The sequence below is a fragment of the Mesocricetus auratus genome, unplaced genomic scaffold (genome assembly GCF_017639785.1).
Source record: "Mesocricetus auratus isolate SY011 unplaced genomic scaffold, BCM_Maur_2.0 Super-Scaffold_100004, whole genome shotgun sequence".
Classification (NCBI taxonomy): domain Eukaryota; kingdom Metazoa; phylum Chordata; class Mammalia; order Rodentia; family Cricetidae; genus Mesocricetus; species Mesocricetus auratus.
The window spans coordinates 26,202,679-26,224,793 of NW_024429189.1; the positions used below are offsets into that span (position 1 = coordinate 26,202,679).

At 44.1% G+C, this 22,115-nt stretch overlaps 1 protein-coding gene across 2 annotated transcripts in view; it reads left to right on the plus strand.

Annotated features, from left to right (window-relative positions):
* Positions 1 to 1,617: 1,617 nt before the first annotated feature.
* Gpd2 (glycerol-3-phosphate dehydrogenase 2) overlaps positions 1,618 to 22,115 on the plus strand; it is a 141,799-nt gene continuing 121,301 nt past the window's right edge. Inside the window, exon 1 of one of the 2 annotated variants that reach the window (XM_013112568.3) lies at positions 1,618 to 1,916. The gene's annotated coding sequence lies outside the window, so the exon portion shown is untranslated. Of the gene's footprint in view, positions 1,917 to 2,368; positions 2,519 to 22,115 lie in introns of those variants that run through there. The other variant, XM_013112567.3, reaches the window with a different exon arrangement.

The following is a 22,115-nucleotide window of genomic DNA, read 5'->3' on the forward strand; positions in this document are numbered from 1 at the left end:
TTTGACAAAGAGAACGCAATAAAATGTGGCCTGTCCAGGATTCCTACCCGACTCTTTACCCTGCTCTCACCCACACTCATCCGTTTCCCTTTGGACCCTTGGAATCCAACTGGCTGCTTATTATTCTGACCTTCAGCATTTTGAGACTCATTTGTCAATTACAATACCACCCAGCGCTTCTGATTTTTCTCTACCTGCTCTCTCATCTCAGTTAGGCCAAGGTCTGTGGGGGTGCTCATCAACTTCTTATGGGAGCAGAATCCTGGAGAGCAGAGTAGTTAGTTAACAAGGTGAGGACTTGAGGACATAGTAGGGCCTGGAACCTACTGTTCCCCTATGCATTCATGTAAAATCAACAAACAAGTCAGGCGTTGGTGGCCGCACCTTTAATCCCAGCATTCGAGAGGCAGAGGTAGGCAGATCTCTGTGAGTTCGAGGTCAGCCTGGTCTACAGAGCGAGTTCCAGGGCAGCCTCCAAAACAATACAGAGAAACCCTGTCTTGAAACCTAAAGAAAAAAAAATCAACAAGCATTTAAATATCCATTATAGGCCTCAGGGTACAAAAGTGAATGATGGGATAGCTTCCATTTCCAGAAACTGAACTCTTTTAGGTGAATTAGTGGGAAGAAAAGTCAGCATAGGAGCCTGATTTCAACCTATTTCTTTGCTGAGAAACACATTGAAAAACAAAATACCCCCCCCCTCGCACGTGCACCACACACACACACACAGTTTGAGAACTATTAGGGTTCTCAAACTAGAATAATCTAGGACTGAGCTATTGGACACAGGCTCTGAACCCTTGGAGTGAATACGGATTTCCGGGAGGATGGGGTAGGGCTTGGGTAGTCTCCAGGGCAGACAATTTGTATTTCTGTCAAGCTCTCAGACGATGCTGTACCGAGGCATCATAGCTGTACTATGAAAGGCATATTTTTAAATGCTAAGGATTTCCAGGCTCCAACTCCAAATTCATTTATTGGTACAGGGATGGAGACTTGATATTGACAGTTCTTATCCTTTAGATTTTAATGTGTCCAAGGTGGGGAACCAGTTGTTTGCCTTTACAGGCTGTGGTGGGCTCTCGGAACTAACTACGAGTCTATAACCCCACAACTTTCTTTGAGTTAACTGTAGGAATGTTGCATTGTTTACGAATTCTAAATAAAGGCCAGGTGGAGGTGGCCCAAGCCTTTAATCCCAGCATTTGGTAAGCATAGGCAGGCAGAATTCCAGGCTAACCTGGTCTACAGAGTGAGTTCCAGGACAGCCTGTGCTACAGAGAAACCCTATCTCGAAAAAAACCCATATATATATATATATAGTATTAGTAATTGATTACTAAACACTGCTACAATTTCCTTCAAACTAATTTGGCTGCTGTATTTCAGGAGCATTTTCGGTTCAGTCCCTGCATTTTTCCAGCACCACGGTTGGTGGAGAGTTATAGCTCAGGATTTAAATCCTTAACAAAGTGGGGTCTTTCGGAACCCAACCTAAGCCCTCTTGGGGTACCCTTGGGTTTGACTAACCCTTGTAGTTGCAACAAGTGAGCTGGGCATGCTCAGTGGGCAGGGTCGGGTTGGGAGGGGGGTGCAAGTGGGATGCCTGTGGCTCCGTAGCCAGGGCTCTCCGCCATCCCCCACCTGTACGAGGGTTGGGTCCTACTTGACCAGTGCTCAGCATCCCATCCCTGCTGATTGGGGTCACCGCGCTAACATTCAGGCCTGGGATCAGGAGGCCTGGAGCGTCCGCAAAACGCGCTGGGGTAGCCGGGCCGAGAGCTGCAGGCCGTGTTCCCAGGGTCCCCCGACTCCTAGACGCCTTTCTAGGCCCAGGGAAGCCAGGCGACTGGGAGGCACGGGACGGGCGGGGGGGACGACGCTGGATCGGGGCACGCGCGACGCGTGGTCAGGTAAGGCAGCCCTGGCGGGCAGCGGGCGGGCGAGCGAGCGTCCTCCTCCCGGGCAGATGGCGGGGGTGGCCCTCATGGGGAGGGACAGGAACCCGACACCCCACCGGCTTCCCCGGCCTAGCTCAGCCCTCTCGCCTTCCCTCCAGCTGGCGAGGAGTGGCTGGGTCTGGAGTCCCTCTTCTCCAGGGCGCAGGGCAGGATCGCCCACCCGGGCCAGGGCCAGCTCATGCCCCCAGGAGGCCCAGAGAGCGGGTGTGCAGCTGTCTTTCCCCGCCCGCGGCTCGCATAGCAAATGCACTTCCGCGTTTCCCAGCCTTGCCTAGGAGCCAGGGCCGCGGTGTGGCGGCGCACGCAGTGGCGGAGCCGTGGGGTCATCCCCGGAGGAGGCGGAGGCGCACGAGGGGGGAGGAGGAAGTAGCCGGGAGGGGCGTCGGCGGGCGGGGCGGGTCGGGTTACCGTGGCCCCGCCTGACCCGGTGACATCCCGGCGCGCTCGCCGCGAGCCCAGGGCAACTCTGGTTCTCGGCAAGGCCGACTCCGCCCTGGCTGGAGGATCCTGGCGCCCCTGCCTGCTGTCCCCTCGCGCGTGAGGACTGATCTCAGGTGTGTGCGTCCTGGTGACATGCTCCTCCGTCCCGGCTTCTAGGGGGAAGTGGTCCCTCTGAGCTCTCTGACTCTGTGGGGCTGAGGTGTGGCGGAGGTGGAGGTGGTGGTGGTGGTGGCGGTGGTGGCGGCGGGAAACTGGGGGAAACTTGAGAATTTGTTCCCACCAACCGAATCGGAGCATAATTCTCATTCAGGGCTAGACAAAGCTGGAATACATTTGTAATACACTTTACCTAGCAACAGGCAGGGAGTCTGCACATCAATGAAACTTTAGGCAAACTTTTAACTTGTGAATGTGTCTAGAGTCTGGTGAGGAGGATTGCTGTTTCATTCTGTGGTGAGGGTCGGAGACCCTTCTGGAAGAGGGAGGACTTTGAGAAACTCAGTTGCCAGGGTGTGACTGGCCTAGGAGGAAATGTGAAGTGTACACCGGCATCAGCCTCCACTCTCCACAAAGCAACTGTTTCCAGCTAAAAAAAAGTTTGCTGAGTGCTGTGGCTGTAAGGGTCTTAGCAGATGATGGCCCGTCCTTCACCCGGTGAGAAGATATATGTACCCTGAAACAGCCTTTCTCAACCAACACAAGTTCTCCCAAAATCTCAGTGACAGGGTCATCCAAGTGACACGAAGCATTAATGTCCCAGGAGGTTGCTACAGAAACGGCCAGCAACTACATTTGTGGACTTGTACAAATAGGTGAGACAGGAAGTTGCTTAAAACAAAAGTTTGTATTTTGCATATATGCCAAAGTGTAGAGCCTTGGAGTCTCTATTTTGAGGGTGGAAAGTCCTGGCGATGGCCACTCGTAGACCAGGGACTTCTCAGTAACTGTTGATCAGCGTATGAAGCCTGGATGCCATTGCCCAATGGATAGCATGTGCTGTCTCTGGGACCTTAATGATGAGTGTGTTGAAACCTCCCCATGTTTCTCATAGGGACATTAGTCAAATGACCACACTTCCTTTATCTTAGCCATTTAACCTTTCACCCCAGTGAATAATGGACAAGAGATAGAATTTGAAATGAGACAGAATTGTTAGAACTCTGTAGTCTGAGAGCTGGCATCATCATTTTATGAAGTCATCCTAGATAGCAGGGGAAGGTAATTGCATAGTTCTCTGTTAGCAGTTCCCAATGGCTGTTGTGCCTTCCCAGTTAGTTCTTGTAACTGGTATCATTTATAGGCAATAAAAAGATTTGATGATCACTTGGGAGAAATCACATTGTCAAACGGATATACTTTTCAGGGTTTCTCTGTGCAGCTTTGGAGCCTATCCTGGCACTCACTCCGTAGATCAGGCTGGCCTCGAACTCACCGAGATCCACCTGCCTCTGCCTCCCGAGTGCTGGGATTAAGGCCATTTGCCGTCAACACCCGGCCTTGATATGCTTCTTACATTATCCTGTGTGGTTATTTATGTCCTTCCAGCTCCAGGATGCAAGTTTTGACTTGGGTATGGTGTCTTACACACTTTGAGATCTCTAGGACCTGCCTGGAATGGAGACTGGCTTCTAATAAGATTCCACAAATGCTTTCTAAAGCAGTGATTAAACTAGAACAATGTATCTCACTCTAAGAAACAGAAGACTTTGGCTTTAGGGAACATACTCAAACTAACTAAGTCTCCCTGACAAAATATAGGTAATAACATATAGCAGATCTGCAATCACTAGAAATATGCCCCAGAGGCAATCAATTCTAAAATGTTAGTGTCCTTCCTCCTATTTTCTTTTTATATTGAAAAAGCAAGCTTTGGGAAAAGAATACAGCTAGACAGGTAATTTAGTTCTCATATGTTAAGCATGATTGTCCAGGTTTTTCCCCCTTTAGTTGGGGCAGCAGAAGGAGGGCTAGTGGCAGCTGTGGTTATTAGCAGAGGGAACAATTTCCAGACCATTATCTAATTTCTTTTCTTTAGTTTTGGAATGAGTTGATGTTTTCTGAAACTTGATTCTTTCTGTTTAATGCGTGGACTCCAAGAGCTACCCTGAGTGCAGAAACAATATTTAAGAAAGCACCAGAAATGACATAGATGGTGCATTTGACTTCTTAAAGGAAGTTTTGTGTTGTTGTGTGCAGGATTATGTAGCAATAAATATTAGATAAAGCCAAGTTACTGTTAGCTGCTTTTTATACATGTATGGAGTTTGTTTAGTGTGATAAATATGCATTCATTCATGTACTACCGGACATCATTTTCATTGGCTACATATGTAACTATGGTCCCACAAAAATCTTGCCTAGTGAGGTAGAAACCATCTGACTTCATGCAAACTCTGTGATGTTTCTCAGAATGATAGAACACCTAATGGGAAATTTCCCAGAAGTTGTTCCTGTTCCTACAGATGACTATAGAGGGCTCAACTCTTTGGAGACAAGTTGGTGTTGAGGAGAGTACCATTGATAATGGACTTAACACTGGCTAAAGACAAAAAAAGACGATCATTATTTTAGGAAGTAGGATTGGTCCAGTCTTAAGCCTGGACTTTAGTCATGGAAATCCCTGCTTCAGCCTCTCAAATACTAGGATTATCCACATATTTTGAAATAATGAATATAGGAGCTGGGTGTGGTGGCACACACATATATTGCCACCACTCAAGAGACTGGAGTCCAAGGCAAACTCTCTTAAAACAAAGTAAGAAAAGAAGGATCACAAATTCTCCCAATTTCTGACCCAGGAAGTTCTAAGTTTAAGTTCTAAGATCCTTGGACTATCTGGACTGTGTACACTTTTGTGCATTCATGAGATTACTCATGAGTCGGTAGATAGCTTTAGGGATGGGAGCTGGGTGCGGGAGGCTTTGCCGTTGAAGTCAGGGCCGAGACTTTTGTCCTACCTTTCCTTCTGGGGAGGAGAAAGAGGCTAGAGGCAATCATGTACAGTCAGTGGTCTGGCTGTCCTTCTTACATAATGGAGCCCTCATAATGGGATAACTTGGAAGAGAAGGAAACTTCCTTGGCCCTGTTCCCATGCTGCACTCTGCACTTTATTCCCTGTTCATCTGCCTGTCTGTCTGTCTGTCTGTCTGTCTATCCATCCACCCCCCTCTCTATATATATATGTATATAATTTGATCCACCCCCTCTCTCTATATATATGTATATAATTTGAGATGAGACTCACTATTGTAGCTTTGGCTGGTCTAGAACTTGCCAGGTTGGTCTGGAATTTACAGAGATCTGCCTGCCTTGACTGGGATCAAAGGCATGCAACACCATGCCCAGCTCATTTTCATTCTTTATACTGTCCTAACAGTAAGCTTCTTATAAATGAATTTCCTGGAATCTGAGTTATTATAACTTGTTACTAAACCTGAGAAGGGTTGGGGACCCTTGATTGGTAGACAGGTTAGCAGATGTGTTGGTAACCTGGGAAATAGTGTGATCACTGTCTGAAGTGCCTTTGCGCGTGTGCGTGCGTGCGAGCGTGTGTGTGTGTGTGTGTGTGTGTGTGTGTGTGTGTGTGTGTGTGTGTGTGTAGGGGGCAGTTTGTGAAACTGAACCATTAATCTATGAGGGGGCTGTGCTATGCATGTAGTTAATCAGAATTTGAATTAAATTATAGGACTCGTTAGTTGGTATATTCATAAAAAAAACCCTACACACTTGGTGTCAGAAGTGCTATGAGTACAGGGGCAGTGTTCTTGTCCATCTGGAGTAACAATTTTACATTACTTGGAGTGTCTTTTAGTTATTCAGGCAAACTTAAACACTGATTTCTTTCTGAACACTGAGATTCTGTGATGGTGTGGGTATCTTTTGAGCAATTGACTTTCGACTTTTCAAACTTTGTATTCTTCAGATGGCAATGTCTTGTGGGGACCATGTATACAATTTTATGACTGTGAGGAAAGGGAGACCCCAAAACTGTACCAGAGAGGACAGCTTCTGAAAATGAGATTTGTGGAAGCTGGAGCTGTCAGTCAGGATGGCTTCTGCATAAGCCTGGGTGACAGTGGAGAGACTTGTGCATTACAAGTGGGAATTATTCCCTTGTCCTTGCTAGTGGTCACTAGAGCCAAGTGGAAATTATAGCTTATATTCCATGAAAAGAGCTTTGGAAACATTTGGCTAAGATTTTATGCTGTTATATGTCAACACAACCAGTAAGCTTCTAAATGTATTTCAAAGTGACAGAAACAATAGTTTAGAGTACTGGGTTCTCAATGGTCCTTTTCCTTTGATTTAAAATGAGTAAATAAAGGATGTTATGCTTTATTGTAGTAAAGTCAGAAGTGCTTTTGATCGTGCCCCTCTTTGCTCCACCCTTCCTGGGGTTCGTCTGTCCTGTGGGATCAAGTCTAAGCATTTGTCTGGGGGTTCAGGAAACATCCAGTTTTGTCGCCTGATTCTGCCTCTCTTATTGGGTTCTGTCTACGTGGGAGGAACTAGAATTCTTTAAACCTACTGCTTCTTGCCAGTCTTCTTCTCTTTTTGGTTTTTTGACACAAGCTTTGTCTTTGTAGTCCTGGCTGTCCTGGAACTCACTCTGTAGATCAGGCTGGCTTGAACACACAGAGATCTGTCTGCCTCTGTCTCCCAAGTGCTAAGATTTAAGGTGTGCACTACCATTGCCTGGATCAAGTGTATATTCTAAGCTTTACCTTTATGACTTCCCTTTCTCCCTACACATTCGGCAGTTTCTAGGGTATTTGGGAAGTGGCAATTGCATCAATCAAACTGATATTCTAAAAGAAACCCCTCAAGAAAATTACTGGAAGAATGTATAAACCAGGACCTCATATGATTCTTCTCTCTTCCTTATCATGTGCACTTAGAGATTTTTTCTCTAGCCTTTCTGGCCATGGCTTTCCCTTCCAGATGAAGCTAGATCCCTGCAGCTCCATCTAGGCCTATGTTCATAGGGATCATCTTTTTCTTTTTTTAATTTTGATTTTGATTTTATGTGCATTAGTGTTTTGCCTGCATGTTTGTCTGTGTGAAGGTGTTGGATCCCCTGGAACTGGAGTTATAGTTGTGAGCTGCCATGTGGGTGCTGGGAATTGAACTCAGGATCTCTGGAAGAGCAGCCAGTGCTCTTAACCATTGGGGCATCTCTCCAGCCCCCATAGGGCTCATCTTAAACATATTTCTATTTTAGGATGCTTGCTAATATTAATCCCTACCTCCATTCTAACTCACTATTAAGTATCTGAGATACATATGTTGCATGCCACACAGGCTGCCAGATTCACAGAGTTTTAAAATAAAAGGAATTTGAGATTTTGCCCAACTGCAACTTTTACTATTAATAAAGGATTTTGGGAGATTGAGAGGCAAGGATTACAGAGGGTTCCAGGCCAGCCCAGGCAACCAATCACCATGAGACCCTTCCTCAACTTTTGGCCCTATAAGACGTTTTTATTGGGCAACTGCTGTTTTCCAGGCACTGTGCTGAACACTATGTATTTGTTGTTTTGCTTATCAGCAGGGAGTCCTGTTGCACTGATGATCAATGAAGATCCGAGAAATTCAGTTACTCATTCAAAGCCACGCAACTTTTTTCTGCTTTGGCAGAGATTTCTGGAAATCTTGGTGAAGAAAGTTATGAAGAGATAATCCCTTCCATTTCTTCCTTTGTTCCTCCCCTTCTCCCTCTCCCCCCTTTCTTTTTTTTTCTGAGACAGGGTTTCTCTGTGTAGCTTTGGAGCCTTCTGTTTTGGGATAGAAATATGGTTCAGGCTGGCTTTTATCACTGTGTGGCCCACGTTAGACTTGAACTCTTGGCTCTCCTGTCTCAGCCCCTCTTTTGAGGGCCAAGATTACAGGCATGAATATGGTTAGCTCCCTATTCCTATTACTGTTATTAATTACTTTAGTTTTTGGTAAGGTGTTTCCTGATTTGGACTCTGCTCCTCACTCCGTGGAACTTCGCCTTTTAGCACTTAACACTTGCTGACACTTCACCTGGTGACTCAGCAGCTGCCTTTGGATTTGACTTCAGGAACCCATGACATTGCTACAAACTTCCTGGATTCGGTGGGCATGTGAACAGCCTGCACCTTAGCATCCATCTGCTTTGCTCTCTTACTTCTGGGCTGCTGGCTGCTTTCAGGACAGGGAAGGTGGTTGTGCAAGTCACCAGCACAGACATTGGGACAGGGAAGGTAATGGTGCAAGTCACCAGTGCAGACATTGGGACAGGGAAGTCACCAGCGCAGATAGACTTGATCGTCTGATCCGCTTCTTGGGCTCCATTGCTGGCCTCCTTCTCCATTGCTTTGCTTTGTCTTCTGAAGACACAGTCTCCGTCTATCAGTTGTTCTGGCCTTGAGTTTACCACTCTCTTACCTCCGTGTTCATTTCTTGCTATGGCTTTCCCAAACTTGCGGCATCATCTTTGCGCCTTTCAACACATCCATGCATGTCTTTTGCAGTAGGTGACTGTTAGTGGCTTGAGCAGACTAAACTGTGATAACAGAGACATCTGAAAGCAGGCCCTGGCCCCAAGCACAGGTTCACTTCTTTCTCGTGTGGTGATTTGGTTAAATATGGCTTTCTTCCCTTGGTCCGGACAACATGGGTCCTTCTGTTTGTGGTGTAATTCTTCCTTCCAGTTTTATTTTCAGCCTCATCCAGTTAGTGGAAAGTGAAAGGGAAGAAACATTTCCACCTTCCGTGTCAGCTCTACTCAGATGGCTTGGTTGAAAATCCATTACAGAGTCTTCCTTGCCTTTCGGGAGGGTTGCTAGCCGGGCGGTGGTGGTGCACATCTTTAATCCCAGCACTCGGGAGACAGGCAGGTGGGATCTACATGAGTTTGAGGCCAGCCTGGTCTACAGAGTGACATCCAGGATAGCCAGGGCTCCACACACAGAGAAACCTCATCTTGAAAACACCAGGGAGTAGGGGGAAAGATTACCAAATGTCTACTAGCTAGGAGCCCAGGAGGATGGGAATGAAGGTTTTTATTTTATTTTGTTTATTTTTTATTCTAATTAAAATAACAATCTTATTTTGCATACCAATCCCAGTTTCCTCTCCCTCCAGTCCTCCAATGTCCCTCACCCCCCATCCCATCCCCCATCCACTCCTCAGGGAGGGTGAGGCCTCCCATGGGGGTCATCAAAGTCCCTCACATCATTTGGGTCAGGACCTAGGCCCTCCTCCTTGTATCTAGGCTGAGAGAATACCCTCCATAGGCAATGTGCTCCCAAAGTCCATTTGTGCACTAAGTATAAATACTGGTTCCACTGCCAGAGGCCCCATAGACTGCCTAAGCCCCCAACTCCCAACTGACACCTATGTTCAGAGGGCCTGGTTCAGTCTTATGCTGGTTTCCTAGCATAAGGCTGGTGTTCCTGAGCTCCCACTTGCTCAGGTCATCTGTGGGTTTCTCCAGCATGGCCTTGACCCCTTTGCTCATCACTCCTCCCTCTATAACTGGATTCCAGGAGTTTGGCTCAGTGCTTAGCTGTGAATCTCTGCTTCTGCTTCCTCCAGCTATTGGATGAAGGCTCTAGGATGGCATATAAGGTAGTCATCAATCTCATTATAGGGGAAGGGCATTGAAGGTAGCCTCTCCACTATTGCTTAGATTCTTAGTTGTGATCATCCTTGTGGATTCCTGGAGATTTCCCTAGTGCCAGGTTTCTCACTAAGCCCATAGGGGCTCCCTCTATTAAGGTATCTCTTTCCTAGATCTCCTCTGTTATTCCCCCAACTCGACCTTCCTGATGCTCTCTTCCCCTGTCTCCTTCTCCCCTCTTCTTTCTCCTATCCCCCCCCCCAATTTACTGAAGAGATCTTGTCTCTTTCCCCTTATCGGGGTCCATGCATTTCTTTCTTAGGTCCTCCTTGTTTCCTTACTTCTCTGGGGTTGTGGATTGTAGGCTGGTTATTCTTTGCTCTATGTCTAATATCTGCTTATACTAGTACATACCTGTTTTTCTTTCTGTTACTTCACTCAGGATGGTTTCTTCTAGCTCCATCCATTTGCCTGTGAGTTTCAAGAAGTCATTGTTTTTTTCTGTTGAGTAGTACTCCATTGTGTAAATGTACCACATTTTCTTTATTCATTCCTCTCTTGAAGGGCATCTACGTTGCTTCCAGGTTCTGGTTATTACAAATACTGCTGCTATGCACATAGTTGAACAGATGTCCTGTTCTATGAATGTGTATCCTTTGGTTATATGCCCAAGAGTGGGATTGCTGCATCTTGAAGTAGACTGGGGAACAAAGGTTTTTAAATGATGCCTTTTTCATTGGCTCTTTTCTCTTATATCAGGAAGACAGAGATAGCATGTCAACTGTCAATATTTTCTTCATCTCTTCTTGCACCCGAAACAAGGCACTTCATCAACTTCCAACCTACAGTCACCCAAGTTCACACTTTTCCTATTATTCTTATTCTTATTATTTTTACTGTGACATGGTCCTTCCTCTGTAGACCAGACTGACCTTGAGCTCAGAGATCCACTTGCCTCTGCCTCTTGATTTCTTGGATTAAAAACATGTGTTCCTTTCAGTTCTTTGTGAAAATTCACCCTGCTCACATTAAATTTTTATTATCAATTAAATGAGTATTAGGAATAGTGGTGCATGACTTTAATCCAGTACTCAGGAGTTAGAGGCAGGCAGATCTCTGTGCGTTTAAGTCCAGCCTTGACCTATATAATGAGTTTGAGGACAGCCAGAACTATATAGTGAGACCCTGTCTCTAAAGAAACAACAACAAATTATTATTATTATTATTATTGGTTTTTCGAGACAGGGTTTCTCTGTGGCTTTGGGGGCTGTCCTGGAACTCACTTTGTAGACCAGGCTGGCCTCGAACTCACAGAGATCTGCCTGCCTCTGCCTCCCGAGTGCTGGGATTAAAGGCGTGTGCCACCAACGCTTGGCTCAAAAAATTATTTTTATTGTGATTATTTTTTGTAAGATGGATTTGCTGAGTACCTCAGATTAGTCTCAACACAAATTGTCCTGCTTGAGCCTCTGAAGGTCAGGGATTATGGACATGTACAACCCTACAGGACATCTCATTTGCATTGCAAATATTTACAAGAAGCCCCTAACTTCCCAACACAAACAAGACCAAACTCAAACTGTGCTGTCACCCACACTCGAAGCTACTTGCTCACTTCCTGAGCATGCGAAAGTATACTTTTCGATTACATTCCTGCATTCCATGCTTTATTTTTTGGAGACCTGGGTCTGATCTCAGATGAATCTGTTTCCATCAGGCTTATAGGGGTCCAGACAGGCAAACCAGTGAGGTTTTGTTTTTTTAATTTTGAAATTTCTATGTTCTGCACATTCTCTCCCAGATGAAACTGAATCTGCCGGGTTGCTGTGACAGCTTGCTTCTCTTTGGAGTCCTCCTTACAGCTGTCTGCAGATTTTCTCCCAGACTCATTCATAGTTCACTGGCTTTTCTTTGCAGTTGCTCATATCACCTGATTTATCCCTATTCTGGATTTGGATGATTTTCAGATTAGCATCTCCAGCCACACCTCTGGGGAACTGGAAGCTCACATCAGTGGCTATTCCTTCATTGATGTATGTCCTGCAGTCATAGCAAGACCATTCTTCCCTCTATGAGCTGTTTCTCTGAGGAGCAGCATGGTCTTTCTCTTACCATGGCCTATTCATTAAATTTATCAGCCTAATGTGTGCTGGCCATTTCCCCACAAATTAGGACTATGGTGGACTACAGATCACTTTGTACTCCTGTAGAATGTAGATTTTAGTGGAAGGAAAGGCATTATTGTTACTAAATGAAGAATGGGCATTTGAGATGACAAGTGCTATGTGATTATTACAAGTCTGACTGACTCAGGAGAGCATGTCTCAGAAGCTGACATTTTCCTTGAGGCCTGAAAGACCAGAAAAAAGGATCTATGTGTGCAAAGATGAGTATCAAAGCCTTTTAGGCAGAGGGGATAGGTGGCATCAAAATTTTAAGTGTACCCAGATATGTTGGCCTCACTCCTTTAATCCCAGCATTAGGGAGACAGAGGCAGTTCAATGTCATGCTGGCTAAAAGCATGTTCCAGGCCAGTCAGAGCTACACAATGAGATCCTGCTATAAACAAACAACAAACAAACAACTAAAAAAGCCAAAATGTGTGCCAACAGATCCCTGTCATAGAATTGGGGCTGGAGAGATATATTAGGGGTTAAGACCTCTGATTGCTCTTGCAGAAGAATGGAGTTCAGTTCATAGCACCCGCATGGTGGCCCCCAACCATCTATAACGAGATTAGGATGTGAGCACCTTTAGGGTGTCCGTATGGAATTTTTCATAGCATTCAAGAGAAACTATAGTTGTCAAGGCCAGATCTTGTAAGACTTTAATGCAAATTATAATGCTTCAATTTCATTGTAGAGTGGATTACATGCAGAACGTTAAAATGATGCATTGTAGAATGGTGGCTCTTAGATGGGCAGGATGGTTCATGCTGGTAATCCCAGATTCTGGGAACCTAGGCAAGATGTCTGCTCTGGTTTTGGGGCCAGTTTGGGCAACGTGGTGAGCTCCAGGCCAGGCTTGGGATACAGAAGGAAACCTTGTTTCACAACCTCAACAAAAAGACAAAAGTCTTTGTTTTTTAATTCTTTCTTTTAAGAAGGACTAAATTAAAATTATTTAAAAGCTTAATTTTCTTTGACACAAGGGTGCTTCTTACCTACTAAGAAGTTAGCTACTGTTGGTAGAATATCTACTTGCCAAGGATTAATTGTGGGTGGTTGTGACTCCTCTGATACTGAATACTATGAGAGTCTGCTCTGACTGAGGAGGAGTAGGGGAAGACACTAAAAAGACGACTTCAATCAAAATTCTATTTTAGTTGTTCAACTGAGAAATTGTCATGTGGGCAAGCATTGTGTTAAACACGGAAAGCGATGGACAGACTTAGGAGATGTTTTTGAAATAGATTGGTGACTAAATTTTATAGTAGATAAAAAAAGAACCAAAATAAAGGGTTCATTTTTACTTGAGCATATAGGCCAATTACTGAGAAAATGAGAGTTTGGAGAGAAATAGGTTTGGTGGAAGGCAGAAAGCATTCTGTGTGGTTTCATTAAGTTTGAGGTGCTTATTAGACATTTCATACAACTCGATGAATAGAACTTGGAGAGACTGAAAGGCATTTGTGCTGAATAGACAAAGTTGGGAATTTTTTTTGCACATAGCTTTTATTTGATACTGCCTGGGGTTTCCTATAGAGAATGTTCAGGTAGAGAAGGGACCAGTGATCAATCGTTACATAGAAGAAGCCTTGCCTTGGATGGGAGGGAAACTGGAGAATGCGATCTCTCCGAAGACAAGAGGCCAGAGTGTTTTTTTTTTTAATGAAGATGGTATTGTGTCTATTGTAGAGATGCATTTGGTGAAATAGTTCATTTTTGATTTTGACTGAGGAGTGGAGAAACTGGAACAAAAGCTTACTGGGTTGAGTTGTGGAGGTGTAAATGGTACTTTCAGAAAACTCAAGAAATATGAAGAAAAACAAAGAAGTCAAATAATTCTTGAAAGGAGATATTGTAGAGGGAGGTTCGTTAAAATCAGTGGAGAGTGGAAAAAGTTTCTAGTGATGGCATCTGGAAAGAGTGTTGGGCAATAGTAGGATTAAAATTGCTGAAGAGTAAGAAAAGGAGGAGACTCCAGATAAAATGGGTAGCTTGGTCTTTATTAGAAACAAGATACATAGATACAGGATACTCTTAATGTAAGGAAGGGTCGTAAAAAGAATGGGAAAGGGATATTGGGGATGATGATGTTCCTGAAGTCTGAAGGGATGACAGGGATTTGAGATGGAAGGATTTGACCGATGGACATTGCCCATTAGATACTTTTAAGTTGAGAGCAGTTGTGGGGTTTTCCCCTCAAGTTGTTTGTTTAGTTATTCGGGTGAAGGTACTGAGAAGACAGACAGATTAGTCAGTTGGAGGAGTTTGGGTAAAGAGGAAGAAGGGCACTTGTGTGGGAGAAATTACAATGATAAACTTTTAAGCTAAGTGTTATAAGAACTGACTGCAAGTAGGACAGAAAGTCAAGTGAATGGTTTTGGGAGCCAGATAAAACTGTCATGTTGAAATTAAAATACTAAACAGAGGAGATGAGCTGAGAAGGAGATGGTGTTGCTCACACACACATGCTCACACAGGTGGAAGTTCGGGAGTTGGTGCGAAGAACCATGATGAAACAGCGGTTATGAGAATTAGAGCCGGTGGCTGAGATGGAGTCAGAGGAAAGATCATGAGAGGTCAGGGGCTTGAGGGTAGGGGCTACAGGTAAATATACACAGAGCTGAGTTTGGAAAAGAAATGGGTGCTGATGTCATCAGTTATGAGAAATAGATGGATAAATGACTACAAGCAGGGATAGTAAGAGGTAAAGATTTGTTTTTTGTTTTGTTTTTTAGATATGCAGTATGTCTGTTTCAAATAACACTAGAACTTAAAAAACAACATCAAGTTTTATGTTGTGTTTGATTGGCACAATGGTCTTATTTTATTTTTGAGATTGTAATGTAGTTATAACACTTCTTCCTTTCCTGTAATCATTCCAAGTTATCCCTTGTTCTCCTTAAAATTCATAGTCTTTCTTTTTTGTTGTTGTTATTTAACAATTCAAATGGAAATGGACCAGCCTCTTGTGAAGTGAGAACTAGCTCCTTAATCACTTCGTTGCAGGAAAGACCAGGAAGGGGGCTCATCAAAACTGGCTCAGAGAGTTTAGTACAGTCATTCTTGTTTTACCGGCTGAAAAACTAGACCCTTGTTTGGATGCTGGGAAAGGAGGGCATTTATGCGTCAATGTTCGAACTTAAGGTTAACTCTCACTTCCTTAATAATCTTAGAGTTTATCCTGGAAAAGGATCATGGAGAGAAGAGAACATGATGGAAGTTGGTAAATTAATACACTCTTTGCTTAAAACAAAAGTTTGTATTTTGCATATCCCAAAGTGTAGAGCCTTGGAGTCTCTATTTTGAGGGTGGAAAGTCCTGGCGATGGCCACTCGTAGACCAGGGACTTCTCAGTAACTATTGATCAGCGTATGAAGCCTGGATGCCATTGCCCAATGGATAGCATATGCTGTCTCTGGGACCTTAATGATGAGTGTGTTGAAACCTCCCCATGTTTCTCATAGGGACATTAGTCAAATGACCACACTTCCTTTATCTTAGCCATTTAACCTTTCACCCCAGTGAATAATGGACAAGAGATAGAATTTGAAATGAGACAGAATTGTTAGAACTCTGTAGTCTGAGAGCTGGCATCATCATTTTATGAAGTCATCCTAGATAGCAGGGGAAGGTAATTGCATAGTTCTCTGTTAGCAGTTCCCAATGGCTGTTGTGCCTTCCCAGTTAGTTCTTGTAACTAGTATCATTTATAGGCAATAAAAAGATTTGATGATCACTTGGGAGAAATCACATTGTCAAACGGATATACTTTTCAGGGTTTCTCTGTGCAGCTTTGGAGCCTATCCTGGCACTCACCCTGTAGATCAGGCTGACCTTGAACTTACAGAGATTCACCTGCCTCTGTGAGTGAGGTTGGGAGAGTGAGGCACTGGGTAGGTGTTGTCACACAGATGTGTCTCTCTAGTTCATCTTCTAGCAACGCTTCAGAGAATGAGGCAGCAATCACAAAGGAGCTGCCTTTTGATTTGAGCCCTCCAAATCCTCCTGGGCACGTGGTGAGGCTTTGTATTGTGCAAACTGACTACAGCAGCTTTCATAACACAATGTGGAGCTAATGAAATTGTCTGCTGGGCAAAGTCCTTTGAATTCTCATGAGTCCTGTGAGATATGTAATCGCTACCCCGCCTTGCTTATTTCTTCTCATCTCCTTCTCAGTTATGATTGCCTTATTACTCATGCATCCTGTCTAGGTGACCATACTGGACTTCTACCTCATTCTAGTCTTGCTTACCTTTGAGGACAGGATTCCTCTCAGCCAGAAGTTCTTCTTCAGGTAGGTTGGCCAAACCTGACTAGAGCTAAGATGGCTGCCAGAGCGGACAACCTCTAGCTTCATTATAACACCACCTGCACGGTAGATGACACATCCTTCGGTGGCTGACCTTTGCCAGGTGTCATGGTGGCCACTGGATGTAGCATAAAAAGAGTAAAAGCAGATGCCAATGCTAGGCAGGTTCTAACCACTCCTGAAGAAAAGGTATAGGCCTTCCCCTTACTAGCTTGCTTCCCTTCCCACATCATAGCTACAAGCACTACCCCCCAAAGGGCTGAGGATTTGCTTTGCACATCCATCTCTCACATTTGTTCTTGATCAAGAATGAAAATTGCCAGTTGGTATTAGGTCTTGCTACTGGTTCTACAATTGCAAAAGAGAAAAAGGATCCATGCTATGGGCAATATCCAGTACGGTTACTAGCCTCTGTGTTTACACCACAGTGGTGCTGGATCCCTCGAGAAGCACTGTGTTCACCATGGCATCTTTTCTAATAAGTCACTTTGGACTCAGTAAACCTTCAACAGTAGAGTTAAATATTGCTTTCCCTACAATTTCCCTGGTCATCTTCTTTGCCTCCTCTTCTCCCTCAAGGGTAATTATCCCTTTAGCTTCTTAACCACACCTTGTTCACATTTCTCTACTGCTTTTATTGTTTATTAACATTTTGAGACAGGTCTTACTATGTACCCCTGGCTCTCCTGGAGCTCATTGTGTAGACTAGACTGGCTTTGAACTCACAGAGATCTGCCTACCTCTACTACCAAGCCTGACTATTTGTTTTAGAATCTCCTTTTCTTTTTGGTTTTTCGAGACAGGGTTTCTCTGTAACTTTGGAGGCTGTCCTCGAACTCTCTCTGTAGACCAAGCTGGCCTTAAACTCACAGAGATCCACCTGCCTCTGCTCCCTGAGTGCTGGGATTAAAGGTATGTGCTACCATGACTGGCTTTCTATTTGTTTTAGAAGCTCCTTTTCTAAAATGTGTTTTCCTTCAAAGTAAAATCCACAAATTAGTCACTCACAGGTTTAACCCAGATGGGATTGCAGTGCATACAGACTTTACGTATTGATATATGTAAATATATATATTTAAATTAGAAGCAATATTAGTTTGCATAGCAATCCCAGTTCCTTCTCCCTCCCATCTTCCCATACCCCCTAATGACTCCCTCATCCCATCCCCATGGATGGTGAGGCCTTCCATGAGGGATCATTAAAATCTGTCAAGTCATTTGGGGCAGGGCCTAGGCCCTCCCCTGTGTATCTAGGCTAAGAGAGTATCCCTCCATGGGAAATGGGCTACCAAATTCTGTTCGTGCACAAGGGATACATCCTGGTTCTACTGCCAGAGGCCCCATAGACTGCCCAGTGCTCCTTGCTGATATCCATGTTTAGGGGCCTGGTTTGGTCCTATGTTGGTTCTCCAGCTGTCAGACTGGGGTCCATGAGTTCCCACTTGCTCAGGTCAGCTGTTTCTGTGTGTTTTCCCAGCATGGTCTTGACCCCTTTGTTTGTCACTCCTCCCTCTCTGGAGGTGTGGACTGTAGGCTGGTAATCCTTTTCACTATGTCTGAAATCCATATATGAGTGAATGAGTACATACCATGTTTGTCTTTCTGTGACTGGGTTATCTCACTTAGTATGGTTTCTTCTAGTTCTATCCATTTGTCTGCAAATTTTAAGATTCCATTTTTTTTTTCTGAGTAGTACTCCATTGTGTAAATGTATCACATTTTCTCTATCCATTCTTTGGTTGAGAAGCATCTAGTTTGTTTCCAGGTTCTGGCTATTACAAATAATGCTGCTATGAACATAGTTGAACAGATGTCCTTTTTGTATGAATGTGCATCCTTTGGGTATATGTCTAAGAGTGGAATTGCTGGGTCTTGAGGTAGACTGGCTCCCATTTTCCAGAAAAACCGCCATACTGATTTCCAAAGTCATATTGCCATTCTTTTGTGAGGTCTAAGTCATGTTATGTTTACACGTTTGGGTTATCTTTACTTTTATATGTTTTCATACAGTATCTCAGTCCAGGCTAACTTTGAATTCATTTTGTAGCCAAGTGAACTGCTGAGTTTATTGTCTCTTTTTTCTAAGCATATACTCCTTTTTCCTCTTAATGGTAAAGGAGAATCTGTTGAAAGTGATGATGAATGCAGGAAATCCTTGGTAGCTGTGTGACCAAGGTGGTTAAAGATGGAAAACTAACAATCTTTGTTATGCCTTGTTTTCTGTTGTCATTGCTTTGGGCTGAGTTGTAATCATTAACTTCTTTAGTTATATAGCCTAATGAACACAAATGTGGTGGTTTTCTGATGTGTGTAAATATAATTGATTGGGCCTTTTTTGTGTGTGTTTGTGTGTGTGTGTGTGTGTGTCTGTGTGTGTGTGTGTGTGAACTTTTTGGAGACTTGCTTCACTGTGAAGTTCCTTTAAGGTCTCTTTAAATGTCAGCTTCCTTGTCCCACGTGAACTCATAATTACTTCTGAGTTACTGAGATTTGAGATAATATAAAGCAGATACCAGCAATGTAAGTGTTGTGAGTCACCGTGACATGCAAGGGCAGCAGTGAGTCACTCCTCAGCACAGGTGGATGGGGAGTGGTGAAGGGAGGGCATGCATGGGTTGGGGCTGGCTCAGGAGTCTAGGATGAATGACAGGGATGGTGTGATGGGTAACTGGCTAGTGGGACTGCTGACCTGAAGTTTCATGCTCTGAATGCGTGAAGGAGTAAGACCCATTTTGACACTTGTAGGTTACTGATTGTCCCCAGGTTATTCCTGTAAGAATAATCAGTTGTGGTGCGTGCCTTCATATCCTGAGTGGTGTATGTCTTCATAGCCTGAGCTCAGCCTATCATTCTTAAGGCCATGCATTCCTGGTTTCTTTAGAAAGATTAACTTACCAAACCAACTCTTTTGGTAGCCTTTCAGTTTTATATTAGTGGTTTTTTTTGTTTGTTTGTTTGTTTTTTCTTTTTTTTCCTAAGGGAAATGGAGTCAAGAACTGTGACAGAGCCAAATGCAGCTAACTCCCTGGTTTCTCTTAACTAAAAATAAGTACCGAAAAAACATTCTTCTGATGAAAGGATGAAAAGTCATACTTGGGTACAGTTGTCCTGATGGATTCCCTGTTGGGTTAATCCAGGACGCAAACCTTTGATCAGGATTCTTGCAGGAGAATGCTTGCAGTCCATGCCCACTGACAGTTTTGGAGGCACAGCCACTGAACTTCACGTGATTGGAGCCTGATTGGAGGGAAAGGCAGCTCCCTCCCTCTGACTTCTGCAACCAGCAACCTGTGGCCCAGATCTGCAGGAGGTCCTGGGCTTTGTAGGGAGTTGTGATAGGATACTCCACAAATAACAGCATCTACTTTGTTTGAGAGAATGTTTATTTTGGAAGGCAATGTTAGAGAAAAGCCAGAGGAGGCCTACTGACTGTTTTGCCGGGGAAGTGGCAGGATTTTATCTGTGAGTGTTAAGTGTACCTGGGCCAGTGCAGGTGCTGGGTAGGCTGAAGCAGGGTTGTAGCTCAGTGAAGGCAGACGCTGTCATTTCATTCTCTACCTATAGACTTGCATAGTGGCCCATCTGCACTATGAATGTGCAGACTGTGAGAGCTTGTTATAGGTGCGTAGAAGCCTTAGGTACTTCAGTGGGAGTTTGACAGGTACATTTCACACCGTACTTACATAATCTCAAATTCTGTATCTTTTGATGCAGATGAGATTTTATAGAGGGGGTAACTAAACTCATAACCAAGCTTGTGTCTGAGCTGAGCTGAAGGGCTGCTGGTGTCTCATGTGTGGTAAAGTTTCTTTTACATTGGATTCTGCACTGAATTCGACAGTGGTGTCAGTTGAACCTGTCATACTACCTTGAATGTGCCCAGTCAAGTGTGACTATGCTAAGGACCGTACCTGTGACCAGCAGGAACTTGGATGAACCCAGTGACCTGCAAATAAGTAGTATGTTGCTACTAGCAGGGGAGAAGGCAAGGCTGAGTTCATTCCAGGAGAAGCACTGCCTTCTATGTGAGCTTCCTTTATGATCTACAGTTTAGGAGCCCCCATTTGAGTGGCTTACCTAAGAGATTCTAGATATTGGTATCCTGGAGCCTACAGCACAGCAGCAGAAGCGAGAGACTGCCCTTATAAGGTAGAAGGCGAGAGCCAGCTTCTGAAAATTGTCCCCTGACCTGAGTACGTCCTGTTGATATGCATGTGTCCATACACACATGACACACACACATGCGTGCGCGTGCGCATGTGAAAAAATGCAGGGGTAGTTTTGGTGCAATTTAACTAGTAGATAGTTGCTGTGTCTTTTGCTTAAGGCAAATTCATCTTAGCTGGGGTGGATACTTTCCAGGTTCCTGAGAAAAAGACAGATACTTCTCTCTGTAATATGTTCTAGTTCCTGTCCCAAGATTCCTAGTGAGTTGCAAAGGCAAAACATCTTTCTCTTTGACTTGTTTTTATTAAAGACAAGAATGATCGTATAGCAGGAAAATCACCCGAGTCATGGTCAGATGACTTGGGATTTGGTCAGTTGTCAGTTGTCCATCATCTTCAAGCTTCTCTTAGAGCTCTTGGTTGCCATGTGCACCAGTTTTCTTCTTACAAGAATACCATATCGTCATTATGCAGATATTAAAAATGATGCACACATGGAAGAAAATAAAATGGCTCCTCAACCTTACTAGTCAAAGATGGGAATTTAAAATTTGGGGGATTTCCCCCTCTAGTCTTCATGTAAGCATATGTACATATACTTAAACAGAAAGTTATATGCACACACTCTTTAATTTTTTTCTGAATCAAGGTCTTGCCAAGTAGCTGTGACTTCCCTGGATCTTGCTATATAGATTAGACTCCTCTAGAATTTGCAGCGATCCCTATGCCTCTGCCTTTTGCATGCTGAGATTATAGGCATAACTATGTTGAGTCTGGTCAGTGTTTTATGTACTTTTGTTCTTTCCTTAATGAGTTTTCTACAGTCTCATAGCTGCATCATTATTCTGAATGCTAATGATCTAGTTAGATTCTAAACACTGACTGGCTAGATTACCCGGCTAGGAATGGAATCCACTTGTCTTCATCAACACCAGCATAGGGTTGCCAACACATTTCACTATGCCCACATTTTAGGTACTAAGGATGCAATGCAAACTTTTTTTTTTTTTTTTTGAGACAAGGTTTCTCTATGTTGTAGCCCTGGGTGTCCTGAAACTTTTTTTGTAGACTAGGCTGGCCTTGAGCTCAGGGATCTGCCCAATCGCTGGGACAAAAGGCATGTGCCTTCCACCTGGCCAAACTTTGGTTCTTATGCTTATGATGTAGGTACATTTCTCCACTTCCAATCTTGATTTTTTTTTATTTGAAGAAACTGAAGCCCAGAGAAGTCAGGTGTCTTTGTTCAGGCTGAGGTTTAGGGTGGGGTGAACACCTCAGGTCACAGTCTTTGTGGAAGCATTCAGCTGCCTCGGAACATACTCTCATAACAAAGCATATTGTTGGCAGCTGCCAAGGTAATGGCCCAGGGAGTAGGCAGAAGTGCACTGGGTGAGGTCAGGCCTGAAGGTCACCGCATTGATATTGGAACCTGGAGTTTTGACAAGAGTCCTATTAGAAATGCCATTTTACAAGTCACTT